The sequence below is a fragment of the Microtus ochrogaster genome, chromosome 10 (assembly GCF_000317375.1).
Source record: "Microtus ochrogaster isolate Prairie Vole_2 chromosome 10, MicOch1.0, whole genome shotgun sequence".
NCBI lineage: Eukaryota > Metazoa > Chordata > Mammalia > Rodentia > Cricetidae > Microtus > Microtus ochrogaster.
The window spans coordinates 47,055,202-47,064,317 of record NC_022016.1 but is presented as its reverse complement, the minus strand read 5'-3'; positions in this window follow the sequence as shown (position 1 = coordinate 47,064,317).

Below are 9,116 nucleotides of genomic sequence, written 5' to 3'. Positions count from 1 at the left end.
TATTTATTTATTTATTATGTATACAATATTCTGTCTGTGTGTATGGCAGAAGAGGGCACCAGATCTCATTACAGATGGTTGTGAGCCACCATGTGGTTGCTGGGAATTGAACTCAGGCTCTTTGGAAGAGCAGGCAATGCCCTTAACCGCTGAGCCATCTCTCCAGCCCGAGGAAGATCTTCTTAGGGACTACTGAAGCTGCCTCTATAATTTGTGCCTCGAACCCCCAACAGCCAGAGATTTGAAGGCAAGGATCACAAGTTGCCAGCACCCTATCTTCCTCGGCACCTAAGCGCCAGCACTGACCCAAGAGTGTCTGAATTTGTTTTTATTTCTTCTTGTATCTTAATAATAAATGCTGCTTATTTACACTAGTGCTATGAAATTTCTCTTTAGAAATAAGTTCATGTTTTTAAAAAATGAGTCCAAGCATTGGATAAATATTCTTTATTTATGTATTTTGCAGCGAGGTCACGATGGCAAAAGTCGTGGGGCCGATGAGTAAATGACACTTTGGCCATTTCACCTCCTTGTCTGTAAGAAGCTGGGAATTCAAGGACAACAAGGAGCTCAGAGCACAACGCTTGGCAATTGCTCACTAATGCCAAGGAAGAGCTCAAGGATACAAAAGGCTTGAGATAGTATCAGTGTCTGTGTGCCAAGGGACATCCCAGGCACAGAAGGTCTTCCTTCCCAACATGGGCAGAGCTGAGAAGCTGAACTGGGAGTTAGAAGTGTTCTGTCTCATCACTGTGGGCTCCCAGTACCATCTCCTGGCTTCTCATCTCCCAAGGTTGGGGGAATGGGGACTTCTGGTTTGGCTCATGATCGACCTGAGACCATTATATCTTCATGAGGATTGGAGTAGCTGCTTGTCCAGCTGCCTTCTGCCCTTTCCCTGCTGCTGGACTCCATCCCTCAAGAATTCAGTTGAAGAATGTGGCTCCATGGCGTAGCGCTCACCTATGTGCCTGAAGCCCTGGGTCCCAACTTCAGCACGGAACAAAGCAATCAGCTGAGATGGTGTCTCCCAGCACCCCTTGCTTCCCTGCCTCTGGGTACCACTTTTGATGCTGCCTGAAATGAGGAGGAAGGCAGGCCTTCACACCAGGAGCCCAAGGCCGGCTCTGCCCTGGCTGGCCCGTGGGTTGAGAAGGTATCTCTGTTGGGACCCAGATTCCCTTTAGAATGTGTAAATATAGCTCAGATTCCGAGGTGCCAGGCCTGCTTGGCACCTAGCTAGCTGATTGGCAGCTAGTTCCTTATATAGACCTCTCCTATCTTTTCACACCTGGTCTCCAAGGTACGATTCCTAGCTGAAAGAAATGGGCAAACACCACCCTTTGACCTCCAAGCTCCCTTGCCTGGAAGCTGCTCATTCACTTTGTCCTTGTTAACTCCATGCATGAGCTCCCTGCCTGAAACAACGCCCTGGTTTTAGAGTCACCAATGGGGTGACCCCAACACCTGTAATCCTGGTACTCAGAAGACAGAGGCAGGAAGTTCACAAGTCCAGAGCCAAACAGCTACAAAGAGAGACCATGTCTCACGGGGAAAAAAAAAAAAAATCAAGTGAGGGCCAGGAGTCCAAATGCAGGGAGTAGGGACTTCAGTGGACAGGGACAAGGGAAAGGGACCGGAAAGGGCCGTGTGGCCTCCAGGGGAAGGAAAGATTGTGAAATCTGGTAGATATTTAAAAGGTGTGATTGTTTTGTTTCAGGCCTAGGTCTAACCAACCAAAACTCCAGCTTTTTTACTCCCTGGGTCGCCCACCTGTGGTTCTGCTTTCAACTCAGTATGAAAGTGAACTCGGAGATTTAGAATGAGGAGCCTGCTTCGTTGAGGAGCCTGCTTCGTGGGTTGCTGACTCCACACATGACCCACTGGCTCCTCGGAGCAGCCCTACAGCATGGGGGAGTCACAGACGGGAAAGCAAAGCCCATTGTGAGCTGTCATTTGAGGGACACTTCCTTTGTGCCTGTCAACCAGACATAAAGCTCTCTTCATAGAAAGACTCATTTCGTAGCCATGGAGATAGTCTCTCTATTGCCTTTCTCCCCCCAATTTTAAGAGGAAGGTCTTGCCAGGCATTGGCGGTGTACCCCTTTAATCCCAGCCCTTGGGAGGCAGAGGCAGGAGGATCTCCCAGTTTGATGCTAGCCTGGTCTACAGAATAAGTTCCAGGACTGCAAGGACTACGCAGAGAAACCCTGTCTTGAAAAAACAAAAGAGAAGAGGGGGTTTCGTGTTGCCCGAGATGGCCTCACAGTGGACATGCCGTCAAGGTCATATCCTTCATGCTGAGACTGCAGATGTGTGCCACCACGTCTGGTGTATGTGGTGCTGGGAATCGAACCCAGGGCTTCATGTATGTTAGACAAATACTTTACCAACTGAACTACATCCCCAGCCCCACTGAGCATGATCTTAAACTCCTGAATCTCCAGCCTCTACCACCAGAATGCTGGGATTACAGACACGGGCCAATGTGTCCGTGTCCAGTTTGTGAAGTGCTGGGGATGGAATCAAGGGCCTTGTGCATGTTTGGTGAGCATTCTCCTGGGCTACACCCCTAGCTCCATTCTCTTTTCAAAGGAGGAAGCACTCAGCACAGCTAGGACAGGCTAGCAACTCCATGCATTCCACAAAGGTGTATCGTGTGTGGCCAACGCTGCTCCAGGAAGCCCAGACACAAGTGAGCAACACAAAGGTGACAGACGTCCTTAAGAAGACATTACACATTATAAATGAGTTGACTGTGAGGTAATGAAGACGATAAGGTTACAGATAAAGCCAGAGCAGATTCGGGTGTGCTGAAGAGGGGCCAACTGTAGCATTAAATACGACTGTCCAAGGGAGAAAGAGAAGGCTGTCCACCGCCACTCAGATAGAAAGAAAGAAAATATAAAGCCAGGGATCCTGTGTCTATTCTCTAGGCTTTTGTGCAGTGTGCAACATACCCTCCAGGGACCAACACCGAGCCTCACCCCGTCCTAAATGGAACCTCCCGATACTGCCCTGCCCATTTCCAACTCTCAGCTCCTGCTGCTCTTGCTCACCTCCTGTTTCTCTGGTCTTCAACCCCTTCACACCACATGCAACCGTGTTCCCCAGCCCCAGTACCTTCCCAGCATGTCAGCCCTGCTCCTGGTCTCTGGCCCACAGGGTGTCCTCCAACCCCAACTGCCCTTCAGGAAAGCCCTCCTGACAGAGCTCACAGGAGCCTGCTCTGTAAGAAAAACCTCATTGTTTTCTTACACCGCCAAACAGTGTGCCCATTTTGTCCTTATTTCTCAAGGGACTTGTGAGCAGGCTCCAGACTGGGAGAGGGAGCACGCTACTTTCTACTCTCAACCCAGGAAAAGGTGGCTGGAGGCCAAGTGCAAAGGTCGAGGCAGCCTTCTAGGAGTGGATTCCAGAGACCAGGCAGACCCCAGCAGACACAGCAGGACTTCACCACAGTGGAGTCTGGAAGGCAGGCTCCTATCAGCAGGGCGGGAACTTGGCTGTGTGCAGGACGGCAGAGGAAAGATCTCTCCCGCCGGGCTCTCTTTGCCTCCTGTCGTCCCCTGTATATCCTCCATCCTCCTGTCTGTCTGTTGGTCCATCTCCCTTCTTCCATGGAGCCATATGAGATGGACCATGCAGAGACTTTGTTGAGAACGACAGTGCTTTAGCATCCTGCTTCCTGCTAGGCGGGCAATCTTAGACTGGCAAGATTGGGGACAGCTCTTCGTACAAACAGCTGGTGCTGGGGATTAGACAGGGCCTCAAGTGTTAAACATGTGCACAGAACCAGGCCCCTTTTTAAATGGTGTGTGTGTGTCTGTGTAGTGTACACACACATCATGCCACACCTATGGGGGGTCAGAGGGCAACTTTTGGGAGTCTGTTTACTTCTTCCACCTTGTTGAGTTAGAATTACTCTTATTATCTAAAGCCCAGTGTCCTCTAGGCTTGCCAGCCCATCTAGGTAATTCACCTGCTCCTACTTCCTGTATTGCCACAAGATTACAGGGATTACAGCTGCACGCTACTGCATCTGGTTCTCTGTACTTTCACCCACCAAGCTTCCTCCCTGGCGCTGGCAGCAAGGGTTTTCAGTGTTCTCTGGGGGTCCGGTTTCTGACTTATGTCACTTCCATTCGTCTGCTGCACTAGCGGCCCAACTCCGTGGTCCTGCCAGATCTCTGTACCTGAAACAAAATCTGGGCCTACATCTGAGAAAAGATGCTGAGGGCCTGGAGAGACAACGCAGAGGTTAAGAGTGTATGTACTGCCGGGCGATGGTGGCGCACGCCTTTAATCCCAGCACTCGGGAGGCAGGGGCAGGTGGATCTCTGTGAGTTCGAGACCAGCCTGGTCTACAGAGCTAGTTCCAGGACAGGCTCCAAAGCCACAGAGAAACCCTGTCTCGAAAAACCAAAAAAAAAAAAAAAGAGTGTATGTACCGCTCTTAGAGATGACCTGAGCACCCACACCAGGGGGCGCAGAGCTGCCTGTAACTCCAGATCCAGGGAAAATGATGCTCTCTTCTGGCCTCTGCAGGTACCAGCACCCAAGTGCACGCTTGCACACACACACACACACACACACACACACAAAGATGGAGAGAGAATAAATCTTATTTGAAAAGAAAATTCCTTAAGCTCTGTGAATCTCCTGACCCTTGTGAGCACAGAGGGTCTCTAGCACAGCAGGTCAAAGCCACAACAGGGGCTGGGCACCGCTAATTGGCCTCTGGCCCAAAGCCCATGCCCTAGTGGAACAGAAAAAGCCGATTGAAGAAGCCGATCTCCTTGTCAAACAAAGGCTTAACTGGGTGTGGTTGGGAGGGGTCTAGATCTCCAGTTTGATCTGCTAAGTCTCCTGCCTCCCAGCTTTTGCTTCTAAATATGGTATACGGTAGTGAGTTCAGCATTGCGGTTGGACAGCTGTGATCGCCATTCCTCTTAGCAAAGCCCCATTTCCCTCTCTGTCTTCACAGGCCCAGCTCAAAGACAGCAGGTCTCTTTTTCCGCAGGCAGTCACCAAGGAGTGAAAAAAGTGGCTGACCACTCCAGAATCCTGAAGTTCCCCACAAGCATGTACAAAGCCCTGGAGGAGCCCTCGCATGGCACAAAGTGAGCCTGTGGCTTCTATCTATAAACTCAGCACTCAGGAAGTAGAGGTAGGAGGGTCAGGAATTCAAGATCATCCTCTTCCGTGGAGCTTGAGGTTAACCTGGGATGTATGAGACATTCTCTTAAAAAAAGAAAGAAAGAAAGAAAGAAAGAAAGAAAGAAAGAAAGAAAGAAAGAAAGAAAGGAAGAAAGGACACAAGATACACCCCCCATAACCTTATCTAAGTAGTATTAGTAAATGACCCCAAACTTTGATGTCCACAAAAGAAAAAAGGTCAAATTCTCAATGACACTCCTCTAGGAAGCCCAGGGTCCTTTCTGTTCTCTTCCACTGTGGTCCCAGAGGCCTCCACAATCCAAGTGAAGAAAACCTATGAGCTTAGGGTTTACAACCCCGAGGAATGAATCACCCAAGCCCAGGGACTTCAGATTCTCCCTTCATCTTCAGGAAGTGGAATGGTCTGGGAAAACTGGATAGAGACTGAGTCGCCCCTCCTCTGCTACCCCTCCAATCTCAACTGGCTTGGAGTGAGCCAGGATGGACTAGAAGGCGTGAACCTCTGACGTTCCCACTGAAAGACTGTAGGGACAGGCCACAGATCACTTCTGAAGGACCATCTGGATTCAAATGTGACCCCAATGGTTGTACAACTTTGAGCAAGTGGGTTGCTCTGTGCTTCTGTATCCCTTGGGAGAATCCAGGGCGCAAGCTAAACCTCCTATTGGCAGCCGGTACTCCCAGTGCCTTAGTAGCTATCAGTACTAACGAGGGTTTAGTGAGAGGCAAAGGAAAAGCTCTCCCGATGGCTTGCTGTGGCCATTCCGACCCCGTGGAAGACAGCAAGCCAGGATTTGATCAGTCACTGGTACAGACAGTATTTCCTCCACCTCTCTGGCTTCTGCAACATGACAAGGCCTCCCCAGGGTTTTCCCTGTAACCCCATTGATGCATCACATTGCCAGGGCCCAAGAAAGAGAACCAGATTGACCCAGTTGGGTCACACGTCCACTCCTTGTGCAGTCAACCATAGATTGGGCAGAGGCTATGCAATGCCAACCTGGTAGCTCCCAGAGATGAAGGCATGGGCCTAAGTCTGGGACAAGACGCCCCAGACTAGATTCGATCATACAAATTCTGGACACTTCCTGTTTCATTCTGTAATGGAGAAGATGGGCAGTCATCCCCATGTCACCTGTACCAGGTCCAGCCACTTCCTGGTCTTGCCCCCAGATACAAAACAGAGTTGCACCAACCAAGTTCATAATCAGAACCTGAACTAACGAACTACCCATAAAGTGTGTAAGGTCAAATTGTCCTGTGTGCTGGAGCCAAGCTGAGCCAGGGAACCTGAGGAAGAAGAATCCACTGCTGGGATTGGGGGGGGGAGCACAGGGGAAACTAAGGCAGCTCCACTGTGGCTCCATCTTCACCTTTCTAGTTTCTGCTTCTAGGCCCTGATAAGGCTGGATTTACCTTCAACATTTCAGTTGCATCTTCAAATTCCCCCACTCCGATCTTTCATGTGATCAAAACTGGTCCTGCCCAGAAAAAGCCACTTCCTAAAAGCTGCAAAAATTAAACGCACACACACACACACACACACACACACACACAATCAAGCAAACTGGCCAGTCAATCAATGGGCCGATGCACTAGAAGGTTTCAGAAACAAAAATACAAATGGCCAGGAGATTTTTTTTTTCAAAGTGCATGACATCCTTAGCCGAGAGAGAGAGGAATGCAAATTAAACCTGATTTGAGAAGCTGCCATCAGGAAAACAAATGGTAAGAAACATTTGTCCCTGAGAGGGACGTGGGAAAGATGAGCCTCTAGTCACTGCCCGTCAAAGTGTGAAGTGGCGTGGACGCTATGGAAATCAGAGCGGAATTCTCTGTACTGAACCGCAGTCTGCAACTATGATAGGACCCGGCTGTCTCTTTCCTGAGACACACCACAGAGACACTCGCTCACCCGTGTTCACAGCTGCTCCGCAGCTACTTGGGAACAGAATCAGCCTGCGTGTCCGTCAGTTGAAGAACAGACAATAAGCATGTGGTCCACATGCACCATGAAATCCTTTTCAGCTGTACAGAAAAAAAGTGAAGTTACGACATTTTTGGGAAAACGGATGGGACTCGAAATTAAGTGAGGTGACCTGGGGTTAGAAAGAGAGGCACTGCGTGTTCTCATCAGCGGGTCCCAGCTGCTAACTTTGTTATTTTTTTCCCCATTTGCTTGTTTGAGACAAGGGTTCTCTAGATAGTCCTGGCTGTCCTGGAATCCACTAGGTAGACCAAGCTGGCTCCGGACTTACAGAGGCCCACCTTTGCCTCCTGATTTCTGGGCTTAAAGGAGTGTGCCACCACACCTGGCTGCTGGTGTGTGTGTGTGTGTAATTAGAAAGCAGTCCATAGGGGGGAAATCGGCTTTCAGAGAGAGGGGTGCAGAAAATAATAAATACGTGTGACCGGGGAGTATAACGGAAGAACTGGATGGGGAGAGGTGGGAGGTTCAGCCAAAAACTGAGTACGTGCAGAATGCCATAAGGAAACCAATTACTTGTACACTACTTTAAAAATCCACGATCTCATTCCTTCCTAAAATGAGCCACAAGCAATTTCTCTTTGGGGGTTGGGGAGAAGCTGCATTCCACTTGCCCCTGTGCTCCTCCTGAGGGAGACCCTGTGGACACGGATTCAGGTGCCGGTGCCTGGGCCTGGAGCATTTTCAGCTCCATTTAAGGAAATTCTGGTTGTTGCGGCACACCATAATATTATCCTTGTCCCAGCATCGCCTGACCTCTGCCAGGAGAGAGCAGGCAGGTGGTAACCTGCCCTAGAAGGTCAGTAAAAATGATGGTGTGTCCACCACCCCAGAGCATGGGTACCATATCCCGAGGGCAGAGGCAAGGGAGGACTCTCCAGGTTTCAGAGCCCGGCTGGTTAAAACTTGTCAAAGTAGAGGCCGAGCGGGGCTTTCTGGAAAATGTTAACCCCAAACACCAATCTTGGTGTGCCTATATTTGATTGGATACAGAAACTGTTTGCCGTCCAGGCACCCACTCCTTCGCTGAGACAGTGGGGTCCATCTCTGCTCAAACCACCCCTGTCCAGCTCTTCTACCTGCTCATATCTCTGATACCAAACTAGAAGTTGTCTAAGTAAAGGCTGGGTCCAAGCGTGAGAGCGTATGCCCACAACCTCAGTGTTTGGGTGGAGGAGGTAGGACTATTGGGGAGTTTAAGGCCAGCCTAGTCATTCTCAGCAACAGAGTGAGTTACAGACGTCTCGGATTGCATGACAATCTGACTCAATAGAGGAGACGAAGAGACGGGGAAAGAGGAGGAGAAGGAGGAGGAAAGAACTAAGTGCTTAGCTAGGAAAAAAATGGCGACCACATGGGTGGGGACCACATGGGTGGGGAAATGCAGGCTGTCATGAGCAGGAGCCATCACTGCTCAATGCAGTCCTTGGAGGAGTCTAGGGTTGGTTAACCTGGGGACAGTATATATATTGTTCTCGCGGCTTGAGAGGACTTCCCATATAAGGTCCAGATGGGGATCCAGTTTGTCCCTGGAGGCAGACTCATGTTCTCCTATCCCCACTGGCTCTTTCCTTGTGAAATGGGGAGGGGATGAGCGATAGGCTCAGTACACTCTGTGTTAACAAGGAAAGAGACCGACTGGGTGGATGATAGGCCGGAAGGATGAAGCAGGTGAGAACCGGGGTCTGTTGCCTCTGTTACCATTTGCCTGTATGCCTACAGTGCCCAAGCAGATCCCCCAGAACCTAGCTGCAACCTTGTCTCTCCTCCTACAGCCAACAAGATTCCTTCTGAAGAGATACAAAGTTTCTCATCACCAGCTGTGTGTGCTAGGTCAGTTTCATAATTACATCACACACTCACCCTGTCCCTTACAGGAGCCACAGGTAACAGTAAACTTGTATTTCCTGATTTCCCAAAGGACAAGGTTGAACAGGTATGGGGCCTT